General features: G+C 56.2%; 1 protein-coding gene across 2 annotated transcripts in view; it reads left to right on the forward strand.

Moving 5' to 3' along the window:
• The first annotated feature begins 14,055 nt into the window (after window positions 1-14,055).
• AMZ1 (archaelysin family metallopeptidase 1) overlaps window positions 14,056-19,777 on the forward strand; it is a 48,006-nt gene continuing 42,284 nt past the window's right edge. The window contains exons 1-2 of one of the 2 annotated variants that reach the window (XM_055346808.2): window positions 14,056-14,122; window positions 14,414-14,491. The gene's annotated coding sequence lies outside the window, so the exon portion shown is untranslated. The other variant, XM_055346813.2, reaches the window with a different exon arrangement.

Below are 19,777 nucleotides of genomic sequence, written 5' to 3' on the forward strand. Positions count from 1 at the left end.
CGGGAGATCGAGACCATCCTGGCTAACATGGTGAAACCCAGTCTCTACTAAAAATACAAAAAATTAGCCGGGCGTGGTGGCGGGCGCCTGTAGTCCCAGCTACTCGGGAGGCTGAGGCAGGAGAATGGCGTGAACCCAGGAGGCGGAGCTTGCAGTGAGCCGAGATCGCGCCGCTGCACTCCAGCCTGGGCGACAGAGTGAGACTCCGTCTCAAAAAAAAAACAAAAAAATGGGTGGGCGAGGCGCCGGGAACGAGATCTCGGGGCATGGAGTAGGAGGAGCCTCTCGGAGCGAGTGGGCGGGGCCACGCTCGCTGGGTGGGCGGTGTCTGGCGGGCTCAGGACGCTAGCTCAGGGCGTCAGCTCAGGGCGTCGCTCAGGGCGTCGGTGTGCGGAGCAGCGATGGACCCGAGGGTCTGGAGCTGGGAGTGCTGGTCCGATCGACGTGGTGAAAGCCTCACTTTGCTGTCTGGACAAGTACTGCCAGGGGCCCGCGGGGACCGGGATCGCTGTACAGAGGCCCCACTGGCCCTCAAGAGAGGTGAGGGTGCCTGGCCAGGAGCAGGGATGATGGAGGCGTCGAGTGGCCGGGCTGGAGCAATGATGGGTTCCGGGCCGAGCTCTTCCTGAGCCCCCAGTGCCGTCACTCCCCGTCCTTCCAGAAGCAGCACGGAGGCGGGTTCCCGTGCTCCCCGGCCTGGGGGTCCTCTGGCGCCCTTCCTGGAGGCCCACACAGGGCCCACGTGTTTCAAGGACCCTCCCCACCCCAAGCTCCTGCTAAGAAGCAGGCTTGGGAAGGCACATAACCCTGTAATAACACACTCACCCCACAGGGAGATGTTAGGACCTCCGAAGTTGGGGGAGGCCCCCTTTTGACCAGCAGAGCACAGGCTTGGAACACAGGTGGCGAGGGAGCCACCAGGCCCAGCAGAGGACGCTGGTGCTCTCTGTGGCTCCCAGCTCTCAGGGCACCTGTGGGCACCTGTGGGCACCTGTGTATGTGGGCGGGGGGGGGGGCGGTGGGGTCCGCTGGGCAGGGCCCCTTCCTCCTGCCACCAGCACACACCAGCAGCTTTGCCCAGTGTGCTTGCATTTGACCGTGGCTGCTCCAGGATGGGACCCAGGACGGGCCGGCTCTGAAGGAAGGCTGCCGAGCTCCCCAGAGTGGGGACGCCAGAGCTCTGAGGCTTCTGGGAGTCATGTGATAAGGGACATCTGGGGCTAGGAACCCATAAGGTGAGAACCCCAGCCTTGGAGCAAGAGCCAGTAGCCACAAGGGAAAGACCCCGGGCATGTCCTACCCCTTTCAGATTTCAGTCCCTGTCTCTATATCAGGAAAGGTGGAAAACAACATCCTGGTTCCTAACAGGGCAGGGGAGGGAGGGTTCGGGCGGCGGGAGGGTGGGGAGTGGGGCTCATACCACTCATCCACTCACCGGGCCGGTATTTCTAAGTCCAGCCAGTGTTCTGGGCACTGGAGTGCGCCCAGCGAACCAAAGGACAAAGGGCTCTGCCCTCAAAGAGCTGATGCTCCGGTGGAGAAAAACGACAAAATTAACCAGCAGATGACAGAACACGTGAGAACGTGCTGCAGGAAAAAGATCGCGGTGGAGGGATCGGGAGGGCAGGGACGGGGGTGTTGGCCAGGTGCAATTTCTAACAATCAGGAAATTCTTCCTGGAAAACTGGCAGCCAAGAGAGACTGCTGGAGGCCAGGAGGTGCATGAGGTCCCAAGTGTTGCTATTGCAAAGCGCAGCAAGCTCCGTGGGCTTAAGACAACACACCGTCCTACTGTTCTGTGGGCCAGAAGTCTCCATGTGTTAAAGCCAAGGTGTTGGCAGGGCTGGTTTCTTCTGGAGGCTCTGGGGGGAGAGAATCCAGGCGAGAGTCCATTTCCTTGCCCTTTCCAGCTTCTAGAGGCACCCACATTCCTTGGCTGGTGGCCCCTTCCTCCCCCTTCAAAGCCAGCAGCAGAGAGCACCATGTCGTCTCTGGCTCTGACCCCGATCCCCCTGCCTGTGATTACACTTGGCCCATGTGGGTAAGTTCCAATCATCTTTCCATCTCAGGATCCACAATTAACTCTTGTTTCCAAAGTCCCTTGGCTTTGCCACGCTAAGTCTGGGGGTGAGGACATGGACAGCTTTGGGAGCCATTTTCCTGCCTACCATGGGAAGCTAGGTTTAGTTTTGAGGCTATCTGAGGAAAGCAGGTTCCAGAAGAGAGAACAGCCAGTGCGAATGCCCGGAGGCAGATGCATGCCTGGTATGTTCAAGCCAGGAGGTGAGGCTGGCCGGAGTGGAGGGAGCTAGGACGAGAGTGGGTGGCTGGAGGTGGGAGAGACTTTGACATTGAACCAGAGGGAGGTGGGAGCCATGAAGGGTCTATGAGCAGAGTGGCATGACCTAACTTTTTTTTTTTTTTTCTGAGATGGAGTCTCACTGCGATGCCCGGGCTGGCGTGCAATAGTACGATCTCACTGCAACCTTTGCCTCCTGGGTTCAAGCCATTCTCCTGCCTCAGCCTCCCAAGAAGCTGGGATTACAGGCACCCACCACCACACCTGACTAATTTTTGTATTTTCAGTAGAGAGGGGCTTTCACCATATTGGCCAGGCTGGTCTCAAACTCCTGACCTCAAGTGATCCGCCCGCCTCGGTCTCCCAAAGTGCTGGGATTACAGGCATGCGCCACTGCACCCGGCCCCTAACATTCATTTTAATAGGATTGCCCTGGCTGCTGCATTGGGAAGGGGACAGAGCAAAAGTGGGAGACCAATTAGCAGACTGCTGCAGGGGGGCAGGCGAGAGCTGACAGTGGCCGGGCTGGGTGCAGGGAGTGATAAGAGATTGGGTTCTGGAGGGTAACACCAGCAGCATTTCCTGGCAGACTGGGCATGGGTGTGGGACTTCGATCGAGCAACTGGCTCGGGGGAGGGGGGTAGGGTATTGTCATAAACTGAGATGGGGAGGGCACGTGATTGGGTTGGGGAGGTCAGAGGTCCAGTTTGGGGCATGTTGAGCCTATTAGCCATCAAGGGGTGTGGGAGGGTGGTGGGATGTACAGTCTCTGGGGTTTGGGGGGAGCACTGGACTGGAGATGCTTTGGCAATTGGGGTCTTTGGCATGGATACAGTGTTTAAAGCCACCAGCCTGGGTGAGATTGCCAAGTGGGTGGGTGTCAAAGAGGAGACAGAGGACCAAAGACTGGATCTGGGCACCCCCCCCCCCCGCCCACCTGGTGTTCAGAGTCTGGGAAAAGAGGGAGCTGCAAAGGAAGAGGGGAAGGGGTGAGCTGGAAGGAAGCCCAGGAGAGTGGGTGTCCTGGAAGACACATGAAGACAGCATGTCATGGAGGGATGGAGGACCACGTCAAACGCTGCTGACGGTCAAGCTCAGCGAGGACTAGAATGTAGCCTGCACGTCTGGTGACCATGAGTCACCTGGGGCATAAGACAGGTCTGGTGAAGCCCCCCAGCTGGTCCAGGACAGCATGGGAGAGGAGGAATAGGCACAGCAGCAAGTCTTTTTTTTTTTTTTTTTCCTGGCTCTGTTGCCCAGGCTGAGTGCAATGGTGCAATCTCAGCTCACTGCAGCCTCTGCCTCCCGGGTTCAACTGATTCTCCTGCCTCAGCCTCCCGAGTAGCTGGGATTACAGGTGCCCACCACCATGCCTGGCTAACTTTTGTATTTTAGTAGAGATGGGGGTCTCACCATGTTGGCCAGGCTGGTCTCAAACTCCTGACCTCAAGTGATCCACCCGCCTCAGTCTCCCAGAGTGCTGGGATTACAGGTGTGAGCCACCGCACCAGCACTCTCCCAGCACTTTGGGAGGCCAGCATGTGCCTGTAATCCCAGCACTTTGGGAGGATCGTATGGGCCCAGGAGTTCAAAACCAGCCTGAACATAGCAAGACCTCATCTTTATAAAAGATAAAATAAGCTGGGTGTGGTGGCTCACCCTGTAATCCCAGCACTTTGGGAGGCCGAGGCGGGAGGATCATGAGGTCAGGAGATCGAGACCATCCTGGCTAACATGGTGGAACCCTGTCTCTACCAAAAATACAAAAAAAGCAAAATTAGCCAGGCGTGCTGGCGGGCGCCTGGGGTCCTAGCTACTCGGGAGGCTGAGGCAGGAGAATTCCTTGAACCCGGGAGGCGGAGCTTGCAGTGAGCCGAGATCGCGCCACTGCACTCCAGCCTGGGCGACAGAGTGAGACTCTGTCTCAAAAAAAAAAAAAAGATAAAATAATAAAAATTAGCCAGGCATAGTCATGCACACCTGTAGTAGCAGCTACTCGGGAGCCTGAGGCAGGAGGATCCCTTGAGTCCAGGAGTTGGAAGTTGCAGCCAGCTGTGACCGTGCCACTTCACTCCAGCCTGGACGACACAGCAAGACTCTGTATCTAAAAACAAAATCCACACACGTGCCCACACACGAACAGGCACACTTACACAGCTTCTCTGAAGCAATTCTCCTGCCTCAGCCTCCTGAGTAGCTGGGATTACAGGCGCGAGCCACCACGCCCAACTAATTTTTGTGTTTTTAGTAGAGACGGGGTTTCACCATGTTGGCCAGGCTGGTCTCCAACTCCTGACCTCAGGTGATCCACCCACCTCGGCCTCCCAGAGTGCTGGGATTACAGGTGTGAGCCACTGCACCCAGCCAACGTGTGTGTTTTCAGATGGGGAAATAACGGCATGTTTGTAAGGTTAATAGGACTGATCCAGTAGACAGCAAATGCATGCAGGGGAGGAGAGAGGCAATGTCATCAGTGGCACAATGTTCTTGAGTAGCCAAGGGGAGCTGGACCCAGGGCACAGTGGAGGCTGGCTGCAGACAGGAGTGTGGCCCCGTGGGGACATGTGGGTGGGTCTCGGAGGGTCTCATGAAATAGCAAGGCAGTCAGGTGGGCAAGAGCGGGTGGGAGCTGAGGAGAGAGGAGGAAGGGTGAGCCCCAGGAGAGGAACAGTGGGATCCCTGAGGACCCCTGAGGTCTGGGATTCCAAGTGAGACTCAACAGAGGGTGAAGTGGCTTTTCTCCAGCGGTGTTCGGCTGCCCAGGTGCAGGCAGTGGGCTGGGTGCAGCCACGTGACAGGTCCTGCCAAGAGATGATGATGAAGGCAACATCAAGCCCAAGAGGCTCGGCCCTCAGATTGCCGCTAGGTGAGGGTACGCTTGGGTGGGAGGGCGGAGACGGGGAGGGTGGAAAGATCATTGAGGGATCATCAGGACCGGCAGGTGGAGGCAGAGGGGGAGGCGGGGATGGCTGAGGGCAAGGCCAAGGGCAGGGCCAGGCCTGGAGAGTGACCATGAGTGGGGGCCTGGGGGAGAGGGTGTTTGGAGGGAGGGGACGCCAAGGTCACCAAGAACAGACCCCTGAGCAGTGCAGAAGAGGGGGCGCTGCAGCTAGGCGCGGGGCTCACACCAGTTAATCCCAGCACCTTGGGAGGCTGAAGCAGATGGATCACCTGAGGTCAGGAATTCGAGACCAGCCTGACCAATATGATGAAATCCCGTTTCTACTAAAAATACAAAAATTAGCCGGGCATGGTGGCAGGCGCCTGTAGTCCCAGCTGCTTGGGAGGCTGAGGCAGGAGAATCCCTTGAACCCGGGAGGCAGAGGTTGCAGTGAGCCGAGATCGCACCACCGCACTCCAGCCTGGGTGACAGAGTGGGAGTCCATCTCAAGAAGGAGAAGGAGGAAAGAAGAAAGAAGAAAGGAAGAAAAAAGAAGAAAGAAGAAATAAGAGTGTCTGGGAGTGTGAGCCGAAATCTCCTCGGAAAGAGGGAGCCCGTGGATACCCACAGGAGGCCAGGTGGGCAGCAGGTGACAGCTCCCGTCCCAGAAGCCAGAGAGTTCAGGATGAGGGTGGGAGGACGAGAAGGGTCCGGGCTGGCAGTGAGAGCTGCTGTGTGGACCGCAAGTGCCCAGCAGGCGGCGCCGGGTGCTCAGAGGAGGAAAGACCTGGCGGGCCCCTTTCTGCAGTTCCCGCCGTGCTGGACCAGGCCTGGGAATCTGCATTCCCCACCTTGCCTGGAGGCTGCTGGTGGGTCTCTGAGGGCAGGGGGAGCCATGGCTTAGCTGAGATTGCAATGCCATCCCCCAGAGCCGGGGCAGACAGCAGCCACAGGAAGCTGGGTCAGGCGTGCCCTCGACAGGACCCAGGCTGCATGAACCAGGCTTCGGTCGTGGTGCTGTGAGTTGTGCTAGGAACTCTGAAGAGCAAGCATGGGGCTGTGGGGTCTCCTTCTTCCCCACTCCTTGGGGCTGCACCCCTGGGCCTGGGTTGGGGGCTTGGGAAAGGTGGGATTTGGAAGGGGTGAGAACCGCCTGCCATCACCACCAGCCAGTGCCCAGGGGCTGCTCAGGTTGTACAAGGCAGGGAAGTGGGGTCCTAGAGGCCTGCACGGGGGAGGCAGAGGGTGCGTGGTGTAGTTGGCGGTGGGGGCGGGGGAGCGGTTACAGCTCTGAGCCTCCAAACTCAGCACAGTGACATCATCAGGGCAACCTCCAGCCTCCAGGGGCCGAGAGGAGGAGCCCCTGTTCTGGGGTCGCTCCTTGGGATGCACCAAGTCCAAGTGCCTTTTTATTTTGTTTATTTATTTATTTTGAGACGGAGTCTTGCTCTGTTGCCTAGGCTGGAGTGCAGTGGCACAATCTCAGCTCACTGCAACCTCCACCTCCTGAGTTCAAGCGATTCTCCTGCCTCAGTCTCCCAAGTAGCTGGGATTACAGGCACCCGCCACCACGTGCAGCTAATTTTTGTATTATTAGTAGAGACGGGGTTTCACCATGTTGGCCAGGCTGGTCCCGAACTCCTGACCTCAAGTAATCCACCCACCTCAGGCTCCCAAAGTGCTGGGATTACAGGCATAAGCCACCACGCCCAGCCCTATCTTATTTTTATGTATTAGATGAGGTCTCGCTGTTTCCTAGGCTGGTCTCAAACTCCTGGCCTCAAGTGATCCTCTGCCTTGGCCTCCCAAAGGGCTGGGAGTACAGGCATGAGCCACCAAGCACAGCCCTTCTGTTTTTAAAAATATTTTACGAAGCCAGTTACGGTGGCTCATGCCTATACTCCCAGCCCTTTGGGAGGCCAAGGCAGGAGGATCACTTACTTGAGGCCAGGAGTTCGAGACCAGCCTGGGCAACATGGCAAAACCCTGTCTCTACTAAAAAACAAAAATTCGCTGGGTGTGGTGGCGTGCACCTCTAATGCCACCTACTTGGAAGGCTGAAGTGGGAGAATCTCATGAACCTGGGAGGCAGAGCTTGCAGTGAGCTGAGATTGCGCCACTGCACTCTAGCCTGGGCAACAAAGCAAGACTCTGTCTCAAAAAAAAATTTTTTTTCAGAGACAGGATCTCACTCTGTCACCCAGGCTGGAATGCAGTAGTACAATCATGGCTCACTGCAGCCTCGAACTCCTGGACTCAAGCGATCCTCCCCACTCAGGTTCTTGAGGAGCTGAGACTACAGGTGTGTGCCACCTGTTTGTCTAATTTTTAATTTTTTTGTAGGGATGGGGTCTCACTATGTTGCCCAGGCTGGTCTCAAACTCCTGGCCCCAAGCAATCCTTTCACCTTGGCCTCCCAAAATGCTGGGATTACGGATCCTCTGGGGAAGCCAGGACCAGGAGAGAAGCAAGGTCAAGAAATCCCACATTTTGATGTATTAAAGAAATGACTTATTTCTACTCAAAATAAATGGCATTGAAGTCTTTAATCCTTTTTGAGTTAATTTAATAATGATGATCTGAGACAAGGGTCCAGTGTCATTCGCATGTGGATATCCAGTTTTCCCAGCACTGTTTATTTATTTTTTATCTATCTGTCTGTCTGTCTGTCTGTCTGTTTTTTGTGATGGAGTTTCGCTCTTGTTGCCCAAGCTGGAGTGCAATGGCACGATCTCGGCTCACTGCAACCTGTGCCTCCTGGGTTCGAGTGATTCTCCTGCCTCAGCCTCCCGAGTAGCTGGGATTACAGGCGCACGCCACCATGCCTGGCTAATTTTTTGTATTTTTAGTAGAAACGGAGTTTCACCATGTTAGCCAGGCTGGTCTCGAACTCCTGACCTCAGGTGATTGACCCATCTCAGCCTCCCAAAGTGCTGTGATTACAGGCGTGAGCCACTCCGCCCGGCCAATTTATTTTATTTTTATCTTTATTTATTTATGTATTTAATTTGAGATGGAGTTTTGATCTGTCGCCCAGGCTGGAGTGCAGTGATGCAATCTCAGCTCACTAGCCTGTGCATGCCAGGTTCAAGTGTTCCTCCCACCTCAGACTCCCACAGTCACACGTCACCATGCCTGGCTATTTTTGGGGGGTATTTTTTGTAGAGACGAAGTTTCGCCATGTTGCCCAGGCTGGTCTTGAACTCCTGAGCTCAAGTAATTTGCCTGCCTTGGCCTCCCAAAGTGCTGGGATTATAGGCATGAGCCACTGCGCCTAGTGCTGTTTTAGTGTTGTTTTAGAGATGGGGTCTTGCTCTGTGGCCCAGGCTGGAGTGCAGTAGCACAGTCATAGTTCACTGCAGCTTCAACTTCTGGGCCCAAGCCATCTGCCTGCCTCAGCCTCCCAAGTAGCTGGGACTATAGACGCATGCCACCACACCCAACTAATTTTTTAAATGTTTGTAGAGATAGTCTCCCTAGGTCCTCTTTTATTTATTTATATATTTATTTACTGAGACAGAGTCTCGCTCTGTTGTCCAGGCTGGAGTGCAATGGCGCAATCTTAGCTCACTGCAACCTCTGCCTCCCAGGTTCAACTGATTCTCCTGCCTCAGCCTCCTGAGTAGTCTGTTCCTCTTTTATTAAAGGGACTGTCCTTTCCCCACTGTGTATTCTTGGCACCCTTATCAAAGACTATTCATGTATGTGAGGGTTTATTTCTGTACTCTCTTCTGTTCCACTGGTCTGTGTGTGTGTTTTTATGCCAGTACCATGCTGTTTTGCTTACTGTAACTTTGTAGTATACTTTGAAGTCAGGTAATGGGATGCCACCCGCTTTGTTCTTTTTCAGAATTACTTTGGCTCTTTGGTCTTTTGTGGTTCCATATGAATTTTAGGATTGTTTTTTCAACTTCTATGAAAAATGCCATTGGAATTTTGATAGGAATTGCGTTAAGGCTATAGAGCACTTTGGGTAGTATGGACATTTAAAAAATGTTAGTTACTCTCATCTATGAACATGGGATTTCTTTCCGTTTATTTGTGTCCTCTTCAGTTATTTAAATTGGTGTCTTAAGAGTTTCCAGTGTACAGATCTTTCACCTTTTTGGTTAAAATTATTCCTGGGGGCTGGGCGCAGTGGCTCATGCCTGTAATTCCAGCACTTTGGGAGGCTAAGGTGGGCGGATCACCTGAGGTCAGGAGTTCGAGACCAGCCTGGTCTCAAGTGATCCTCCTGCCTTGGCCTCCATAAGTGCTGAGATTACAGGCGTGAGCCACCACACCACATCCAGCTAGGCAGTTACTTTCTTGTAGTACATTGGTTTGTTCAGCACATCCCAGCGTCCTCCGACTTCTGTTGCCATGTTCAAGAGTTTGGCTGTCAGTCTAACGTCCGTTCTTTCAAAGTAACCTCTCTTTTTCCTCTGGCTGCTTTTAAGATTTATTTTTTTTGAATTGTCCTTGGTTTTCTGCAATTTTACTGTCTTGTGTAGGTGAGAGTTTCTTTTTATTTATTCTGCTTGGAATTCGCTGGGATTCTTGAATCTGTGGATTAGTGGTTTTTTCACCAGTTCTGGGAAATTCTTAGCCTCTATCCTTTCAAATATTCTTTCTCTCTCCTTCCTCCTCTCATCTCCTCTTCCTCCTTTCCTCTTTTTTTTTTTTTTTTTTTTGAGACAGAGTCTCACTGTGTCACCCAGGCTGGAGTGCAGTGGCACAATCTTGGCTCATGGTAACCTCTGCCTCCTGGGTTCAAGCGATTCTCCTGCCTCAGCCTCCTGAGTAGTTGGGATTACAGGTATGTGCCATCACACCCGGCTAATTTTTGTATTTTTAATAGAGATGGAGTTTCGCCATGTTGGCCAGGCTGGCCTCAAACTCCTGACCTCAGGTGATCCACCCGCCTCTGCCTCCCAAAGTGACGGGATTACAAGCATGAGCTACCACACTCTGCCCTCCCTTAACTAACTTCTTTGAGAGCTTATTATGGGCTGGGACTGGAAGTTGCTCCTGTCATTATCACCCACATTCCATCGTCCAGACTTCAGCCATGTGGCCGTGCCCAGCTACGAAGGATTCTGGGGACTGTGGTTAGGCCGGGTGCCTGGAAACAACTCAACAGGACCACCTGGCCAGTGTCAGTCACAGCACACAAACACCCCAGTGTCTGGCACAGTGTGTGACCATCCTCGTGTCTGCAGCCTGTGCAGGTCACTCATGGTGCCTTGTTTCCCTGTGTTCTTGGTCATCTTTAGCTGCATGCTGCTCTTTGGCTTTGAAAAATGTTGATGGAGAGATTCTTTGAGGCCTGGGATGAAGGTGGAATCCACTAGGGAGGAGCTAATTTGGGGCATTACCCACTGGAGGCCACAGCAAACCAAATATACTGGCCCCCCAAAGGTCTGGGCGCAGTGGCTCATGCCTGTAATCTCAGCACTTTGGGAGGCCGAGGTAGGAGGATTGTTTAAGGCCAGGAGTTTGAGAATAGCCTGGACAACATAGCAAGACCCCATCTCTACACATTTTTTTTGTTCGGAGATGGAGTCTCAGTCTCGTTGCCCAGGCTGGAGTGCAGTGGTGTGATCTCGGCTCACTGCAACCTCCGCCTCCTGGGTTCAAGCAATTCTGCCTCAGCCTCCCCAGTAGCTGGGATTACAGGCGCCCACCATCATGCCCGGCTAATTTTTGTATTTTTAGTAGAGACAGAATCTCACCAGTTTGGCCAGGCTGGTCTCAAACTCCTAACCTCAGGTGATCCACCTGCCGTATCTCTTTTGTTTTTAATTAGCTGGGCATGGTGGTATGCACCTGAAGTCCCAGCTACTTGGGAAGCTGAGGTGGGAGGATTGCTTGAACCCAGGAATTGGAGGCTGCAGCGAGCCGTGATCACACCACCGCACTCCAGCCTGGGTGACAGAGAGAGACCGTATTGTCAAAACAAACAACACATTGAGTGCTTGGAGTTCTCTGCATTCTTGGCAGCACCTCAAATCTGTGCTAGAGAAGACCTGTAGCCCTAACTTCTCAAGAACTTTTTCTTTTTGCTTCTCTTAGCACCAGGTGTCTTTCGTGTGGCGGGAGCAGGGCTAATTCCGTTTCATTCTTACCCTAAGAGTGTAGACCTTTAGGTTTTCAGCTTAAGGTGGGAAGGGTTTTCTATAATGCTCCCCATTTTGGGCAGGACTGGCCCTGACTTCTGTCCCCCTGACCCCACAAGGCCACAGAATGAGAACCCAAGTTTGCTGGTTTTGGCAAATGCCCTCCAACAAAAGGGCACCTCCCGGGTGGCACAGCCGTGGGCTGGTGCGCCCCACCAGGGTGCAGCAGTGACATCAGCCCCGCCTCGGGGCACATGTCCCTTCCCGGTGACAGCAGGCTAGGTGCCTGGACCAGCCGTTTCCCTGAAGACAATGAAACACACTGGGTGAAATATCCAAAGGCCAGTAACACTGAGCAGCTGACAAGATAGCAGGTAATTAAATGCCAGGCCTCGTGCTGGAGGAAAACTGGACTCAGACACAAGGCCCTCCCATAGGGATCTGGAGAGCCTGGCTCTCAGCTCTGGCCTGGGGGAACTCAGAGAGGGAGGGGCTCTGCGGATCAGCTGCCCCCTAGGCAGTAACACTGAACCGCAGTACCCAGTGAAAAGAGACTGCAGGGCCCAGCGTGGTGGCTCACGCCTGTAATCTCAGCACTTTGGGAGGCCGAGGTGGGCGGATCTCTTGAGCTCAGGAGTTCAAGACCAGCCTGGCTAACACGGTGAGACCCCGTCCACTAAAAATAGAAAAATTAGCTAGGCATGGTGGTGGGCACCTGTAATCACAGCTACTCGGGAGGCTGAGGCAGGAGAATCACTTGAATCCGGGAGGCAGAGGTTGCAGTGAGCCCAAATCGCACCACTGCACCCTATCCTGGATCCTGGGCAACAGAGTGAGACTCTGTCTCAAAAAAAAAAAAAAAAAAAAAAAAGGAGCGAGCCAGGGCGCAGTGGCTCATGCCTGTAATCCCAGCATTTTGAGAGGCCGAGGTGGGTGGATCACTTAAGGTCAGGAGTTCAGGACCAGCCTGGCCAACATGGTGAGAGCTTGTCTACTAAAAATACAAAAATTAGCTGGGCATGGTGGCGGGTGCCTGTCATCCCAGCTACTCGGGAGGCTGAGGTAGGAGAATTGCTTGAACCCGGGAGGCAGAGGTTGCAGTGAGCCAAGATTGTGCCACTGCACTCCAGCCTGGGTGACAGAATGAGACTCTGTCTCAAAAAACAAACAAACAAAAAAGAGACTATAAACTCACACCAATCATTACCTCGTAAGTGCAGTTAGCTCAGGAAGTACAATATTTCCAAAAAGGTGACCACAGGGAGAAAAACATGAAGATAACGACCAGCTCAGACCCAGCCGGGGCTTGTGGCCACGTCCACCTGCTCCTGTGTGTCCTGGGCCTCGGGCAAGCCACTCATCCTCTCCCCACTGTTTCCAGTCTGTAAGCTGGGATTAGTGACACTGCCTTCTCAGTTGTGGGAACCTAGAAGGCAGCAATGGGCCTCTCTCCCTAGGTTGCAACCCGGGGCTGGCACGTAGTAGGTCTGTTTCCAGCTGCCACACACGCTACCTTACCAGGTGTCCCCAGGAGACAGGACAGGGTGATGGGCCCATTTCACAGGGGGAAAAACCGAGGCAAAGAAAGGCAGTGGAGACTCATGCTTCTGCTTCAGTAGCTCCTGCCATGGACTTGACATGGGAACCCCCTCCCACAAGCTCTGTCCCCGGCACCCTCTGGCACTGTTAGCCAGCGGAATCCAGCTGCCACCATGGCCTGGTTCTGAGCACCCCTGGGAACTTTTAGAGCCTCTGGCCTGTGCTAACTGAGGTTGGGCAGCTGCTGGCCAGGGCCCTAGAGAGAGGGGTATCAGGTAGCTAGTGCTGAGTAACAAATAGCTCCAAACACATGACTTCACGTTTCCTTAGTATTAAAGGGCCTGGTGGTACTGCTGCTCATTGCTAGGCCTGGCAAGTCCTGGCTGGGCTCACTCACACATCTGTGGGCAGCTGGGAGCTAGCTAGTCCAGGACGGCCTCAGCTAGGGTGACCCAGGCTCCATCGCCCTCTTGCCTTCCAGCAAAGCAGCCCAGCCCGTTCTCGTGCTATAGTAGGAGTCGGGGAGAGCAGGCAGAGGCACGCATGTCCCTGGAGGCTTAAGCTCAGAGCTGGGAATGTCATTGCTGTCACCTTTTATTGGCCACAGCAAGTCATAAGGCAGGCTCAGATTGAAGGATGGGGAAGTAGACGCCACCCCTAGACAGGAGTTGGGGCAAAGTCACACGGCAAAGGGCATGGTGATTCAGGGAGGAGTGGGGCATCGGGGACACGTTTGTAACCGATCTACCACAGAGGGGAGCCCCCCTTTGAGAAAGTGCTTGGTGGGCCTTGGTGCTTACGCAGCCACGGACCAACCTGCTAGATGGGGCCTTCAGTAGGGTGGCGGGACGTCAGTTTAGCCTCAGGATTCGACTCCGAGCCTCTTGCGAGACCACGTCTCGGGCAGCATCGTAGCCCTGGCTGTGAGCACAGAGTGGCTCTTCCAGAAAGTTTGTTGAATGACTGACTGACCTAAGTCAGTCCCTGTGCCAGGCAGCCCAGAGGGACCAGCCCAGAGCCTCCTTCTCAGGGTGCAAGCCTGGCTTGGGATTGGGGGGTGTCTGCACTGGTGGAGCCCCCCATGCCTGCCGGGAGCCTGAAGACGCAGAGACCTCCTGCCTCGCCCCCTCCGTGGGGACCCTCTTCCCCACACTCCTTGGTTCCTGTCGGAGCCAAGATGTGTCACCATGGAAACTGCTTGGCAAATGCTGGCAGGCAGAGGCGGCCAGCAGCAGCTCTCCCGATCGAGCTCCGGGCGCCGGCTGGAGCAACGTCGCGGGACGGCGTGAGCGAGCACACCCGGCCGTGTGTGACACGCATGGGGACAGAGGCCGGGGCGGCTGCGGGAGGGCGTGCGGGGAGGTCAGGGCGCCCCGGCGTGTGTGCGCCCACGTGTGCGCTCGTGCGTGTGGGTGTGTGCGTGCCTGTGCGTGTGCCAACAGTGCAGCCACATCGGAGCGCGTGTGCTCCGAGTGTGATGGCCGCGTGGGCCGGTGCAGGGTGTGTGTGGGGATGGGGGTGTCTGATTGGTGCTGTGACCTGCGGCAGCACAGCCGCCTGCGTTGAGTGCCCACGGTGGGCTGGACATTGCACTAGGTGCTGACAGGACCGGCAGAGGTGGCCACTGCCCTCGTCCCCAGCCCGCACTCCTGGGTGAAGGCTGACGCTGAACAGGTACTTTTAAGAGTCGCCGAAGTGCGTGCCGGGAGGGTTCTGGGAAGAGGCAGCTGTGGGGCCTGAAGCCTAAACGTGGGGTGGGAGGCATCCAGGCTGCTGCTCCAGGCAGAGGGCATGGCCCGGGCAAAGGCCAGGAGACCAGCGAAGAAAGGACAGAGTCTGGAGCCCGGGAGAGGTGGCGAGGGGCCATAGCCCTGAAGGAGCTTCATCCTGGGGCTTCATCCGAGTTGAGGAGGCCCAGCTGGGGGTGCAGGGTGTCTCGTAGGCAGAGGGACCCCGGAGGTAGGAACTAGGGATGTGAGGCTGGGGCAGACAGAGCTGAGGGACACAGCTGACAGCTGGTGGTAGTGAGACGTGGTCTTTGAAAGGCTTCCTGTTGGGGCAAGTGGCTTGGCCGGGGGTGTGTGGAAGCTGGGGAGTCTGTAGCCGGCCTGGGTGGGGCGGGCAGTTGAGAGAGATTTTGGAGGTTGACTAGATGCTCCTTGGTGACAGTGGCACTTGAAGAAGGAGGGCAGGGCTGGGATGATGTGGTTTCCTGGGATGGGAGGCGCTGAGAAGGTCTGGGTGCTCGTGGCTGTCTCACCAGGGGGCTGCTTCTGGAGCTCCCATTAACAGGCACTTGGCTCTCTGGGGACCTGCCTGGGTCTCCGGCCCCACAGGCTCCCCGAGCCCTGCCAGGCTGGGCGGGTGTGCAGCCCACCCAGCAGGCACTGGAGACCCCGGGAGACCCCGGATCCTGCAGGGCTTCTCCAGGTGCTTCCAGGATCCCAGACATGCAGCCGCCCTGGGCCACGAAGCCTCAAGAGGGAGCCGGGCATGTCCTTGGCACCCCAGCTTTCCTTGCTACCTGAGATCCCCTCTGTGTCTGGGGTTGCTGGAGATGCCCAAGGAGTAGGGGCTCCGTCCTCGTTTTCACCCCCGACCCCAGCTCCGACTGTGTGGGAGGCAGAGGTGATGGCTCAGGAAGGTCTTGGCTGCTTCAGGCCGGCTCTGGCCTCTTAGACGAAGCTGCTGGGCCGTGGGTTCGGCCTCCTCGTACTGGCCACAGAGTTGGGGCCCCTCACGTGCCTCACAGGCCTGCCCAGCGCAGCCCATGCGCTCACTGGGGGCTCCTTCCCAGGGCACGACCCCGATGGATGCTGGGCCTCCCTGACGACCCTGCTGGCCAAGCCTGGGGCCAGGCGTGTCTGAGGACTCCGAGGGGATTTCCATGGTCCGTGGTGTGGCCCTGGGTGGGCACCCGGCCAAGTCACCAGACACCAGGCCTTCGGGATCCCCGCATCCACCAAAGCGGTGCTGACCCACAGGCGCCGGGCAGGGCGGCCTCCAGGTCAGAAACCTTCCAGGACCCTGAGCACCGACTGTTTGCGTCCCTGCCCACGGATGCCCCCTCGTGGCCAATCCCATCCATCTTAGAACTACGTTTCAGAGTTGAGGACGCAGGGCTGGAGCGGGGGCATGGCTGAGCTCGGTGCCACGCTGGCCCGAAAGCCCCAAGTCGGCCTGGCCAGCGTGCGCCTGGCCATGGGCACCATCAACACAGCTTTTGTTATTCATTATTATTTTTTGAGACGGGGTCTCACTCTTGCCCAGGCTGGAGTGCAGTGGTGCAATCATGGCTCACTGCAGCCTTGACCTCCCCGGCCTCTGGTGATCCTCCTGCCTCAGCCTCCTAGGTGCATGCCACCATGCCCTCAGGTGATCCTCCCATCTCAGCCTCCCACGTGCATGCCACCATGCCTGGCTAATTTTTAAAAAATTTTTGTAGAGATGGGGGTGTCTTGCTATGCTGCCCAGGCTGCTCTCAAACTCCTGGGCTCGAGAGATCCGTCCGCCTTGGCCTCTCAAAGTGCTGGGATTACAGGCGTGAGCCACGGTGCCCAGCCAAGCCTTTGTTATTCTTGTTGTTGGGGTCCAACTGTGGGGGCTGTGGGGAGGTCTGCAGACAGCTCAGAGTCAAGACAGACCCCAACAGGGACAGGTGGTGCAGGGAGATGTCATCGGAGATTCCTCCCCACGTGCCTGGTCCGTGTGTCTTTTCCTGCTGGAGAAACTACATGTGGGGTTACTCCTGGGGACCCTGACTGCACACAGCACAAGAGGGTAGGAGACGGGGATGGAGGGAGGAGGGAGATGGTGACAGAGAGAGAGACCAAGAACCCCAAGAGACAGAGACAGACAGACAGAGATACAAACTCAGAGAGAGAGACAGACAGATAGAGAGATGGACAGACGACCCCTCCCTCCCAGTTCCCCAGCCTTGGCTGAGCCCATGGGGAGCCCGAACAGCGGAGGAGGGGTCCTGGGGGAGCGGGCTAAGGGCCCCAGTGTATGTGCTGGGGCTGTCACTTTGCACTGAGCGTGCCCCCAGCCCCAGCCGCCCTGGCTGCTCTCTGGAGGGAACAAGGGCTTTCAGAGCTGGGGACCCGATGTGAATACTAATCCAGAAGCTCAAAGGGCGGCCTCACAGGCTGGGCACAGGGAGGCTGGGCCGGGGCCAGGGCCAGCTGAGCCTGTCTGGGAGCTCGCCCTGCTTGGCCCCCACCCTGCAGTGGTGTGCTGTTCGTGCTGGGGAGCTCCTGTCCTCCCCTCAGGCCTGAGAGGGTCCCCAGCTACCCCAGGACAGGGTGGTGGGTGGGTACTGCAGCTCCAGGAGTCAGGGTCTCATGTCCAGCATGAGATGACACCGGGTGGGCCCCCAGCACACGGTCCCTTGAAGAATGGCTGCCCAGGAGGCCTCAGGCCAATGGGAGGGTCCTTAGCTTTGCTTTGTGTTCCTACAGTGCTCCAGCAACAGCTCCAGGGAGGCCTGGGGAAACAGAGGCACGGGCAGGGAGCCCATGGCAGGGAAGAGGGCTTGACTGTACTCTGTGCTAGGACACCCCAAGTCCCACAGGCAGTGCTGGGGTCCGGCCCCGTGCATCCTGCCTGGACCAGGATTCAGACCCCTTTGCCTCCTTCCTGGACGTCACCTACTGCACCCAGGAGACCTCAGTGTCGGGCCATGGAAACCCCTGCTTGGGCCATACACGGCTCCCCTGCTTGTGTTCCGAGCCCCTTCACCCCCCAGCCCCTGGCCCTCAGCAACCCCGCTCCCCAGATGCGGCCTCATCTCTTCTCCAGCTTTTCTGACCCTGCCCCACTTCCTGCACCCATCTTTGCCCAGATGCCTGCACGCATTCTGTACAGGGAGGCCTCTGCTCGCACAGTTCCTTCCACCTGGCACACCTCCATCTCTGCCCTTGACCCGGGCTCATCTTGCTGTGTGGTGAAGCCAGCCTCAGAGCCGTCCTCCTCTGTCCCCACAGCACTGTCTGCCTGCACCCTCGCCTGCTGGCCTTGGAGCAGGGCTGAGCTGCAGAGAGGCCAGGCCCCTGTTCTGTGGCTCGAGTTTGCTGGGTGAGCAGCTGCTGCTTCCCAGGACTCCTTGTGCCAATGCCCCGGGAGAGTTTTCCTCTTCCTTATAAAACCTGTGTGAAGCATTTTCCTGTTTTCCAATGTGGATGAGTTTCCTGCAGCTGCTGTGACAAATGACCACAGCTGTGTGGCTTCAAACAGCACACATTCACTGTCAATTCTGGAGGGCAGTGGTCTGAAGTCAAGGCTGGGGCAGGGCCGAACTTCTGCAGAGGGCTCCAGGGGAAGGTCCTTCCTGCCTCTTCCCGCTTCTGGGGGCTCCAGGTGTCCTTGGCTTGTGGCTGCGCCACTCCCATCTCCACCTTCTCCTCTGTGTCTCTGTGTCTTCAACTTTCTGTCTGTTTTTTTTTTTTTTTTTGAGACAGAGTCTGGCTCTGTCACCCAGGCTGGAGCGCAGTGGCACGATCTCGGCTCACTGCAAGCTCCGCCTCCCAGGTTCACGCCATTCTCCTGCCCCAGACTCCCGAGTAGCTGGGACTACAGGTGCCTGCCACCACGCCTGGCTAATTTTTTTATATTTTTAGTGGAGACGGGGTTTCACCGTGTTAGCCAGGCTGGTCTCTATCTCCTGACCTCATGATCCACCCGCCTTGGCCTCCCAAAGTGCTGGGATTACAGGCTTGAGCCACCGCGCCCAGCTCTGTCTGTTTTTTACAATATTTTGTAGAGATGCTGCCCAGGCTGGTCTCCAACTCCTGGGCTCAAGTGATCCTCCCACCTCGGCTTCCCAAAGTGTTGGAGATTACAGGTGTGAGCCACCTCACCCAGCCTCTTTCTCTTTCTTTTTAAAAAATTGTTGGCTGGGTGTAGTGGCTCACGCCTGTAATGCCAGCACTTTGGGAGGCCGAGGCGGGTGGATCACTTGAGGTCAGGAGTTTAAGACCAGCCTGGCCAACACAGTGAAACCCCATCTCTATTAAAAATACAAAAATTAGCTGGGCTTGGTGGCACGCGCCTATAATCCCAGCTACTCAGGAGGCTGAAGCAGGAGAATCGCTTGAACCTGGGAGGCAGAGGTTGCAGTGAGCCAAGATCACGCCATTGCACTCCAGCCTGGGCGACAGAGCAAGACTCCATCTCAAAAAAAAAAAATTGTCATTATTTTTTACATTGTCTTGTTCCTCCAATGAGGAACCTCTTTCTGTCTCTTACAAGGTCACTTGCATTGGATTTAGGGCCCACCCTGACTCTGACCCAGGATGACCTCATCTTGAGATCCTTACTTTAACCATATCTGCAACGACTCGGTTTCCAAATAAGGTCCCATTCTGATGGTGCAAGTAGACACATCTTTCGGGAGCCGCTATTTAACCCACCCTGGGGAAACTGAGGCAGGGCAAGGTGAAGCAGCTTCCCCAGGCCACACAGCTCTCTTTTAACCCCAAGTCTGCCCGGGTCAGAGGATGGTGATGGGGTCAAAGGTGGGTGCGGCCCCCTTTGTTCATTGCTGAAAGGACAGGGGTCCCCATATCATGGCCTCTTTCTAGAATAGACTCTGACGAGGTAGCTTCAACCAGAAAGGGGTGTGCAGTCTGCTGGTGGGAGACCAGCGTGTCCCGGGTGCAGTGTGGACAGGGCGTTGGCTGAGTGAAGCCTTGGCTGGCAGGGGCCAGGTCATCAGCAGGCTGCGTCTGTGTTTCGGGGGTCCTGGCACTGGGCATGGTGCCACCCAACTTGGGGCACCCAGGAGGGGCCCTACTCATCTGGGCTTCCAGTCTCCCAGGCTGACCCAACAGACAGAGGAGGAACTGCCACTCCGGGCTTGACGCATAATTGCTTTTTTTTTTTTTGAGACGGAGTCTCTGTCCTCCAGGCTGGAGTGCAGTGGCGCGATCTCGGCTCACTGTAAGTTCCGCCTCCCAGGTT

The sequence above is a fragment of the Gorilla gorilla genome, chromosome 6, assembly GCF_029281585.2.
Source record: "Gorilla gorilla gorilla isolate KB3781 chromosome 6, NHGRI_mGorGor1-v2.1_pri, whole genome shotgun sequence".
In the NCBI taxonomy this organism is placed as follows: Eukaryota; Metazoa; Chordata; class Mammalia; order Primates; family Hominidae; genus Gorilla; species Gorilla gorilla.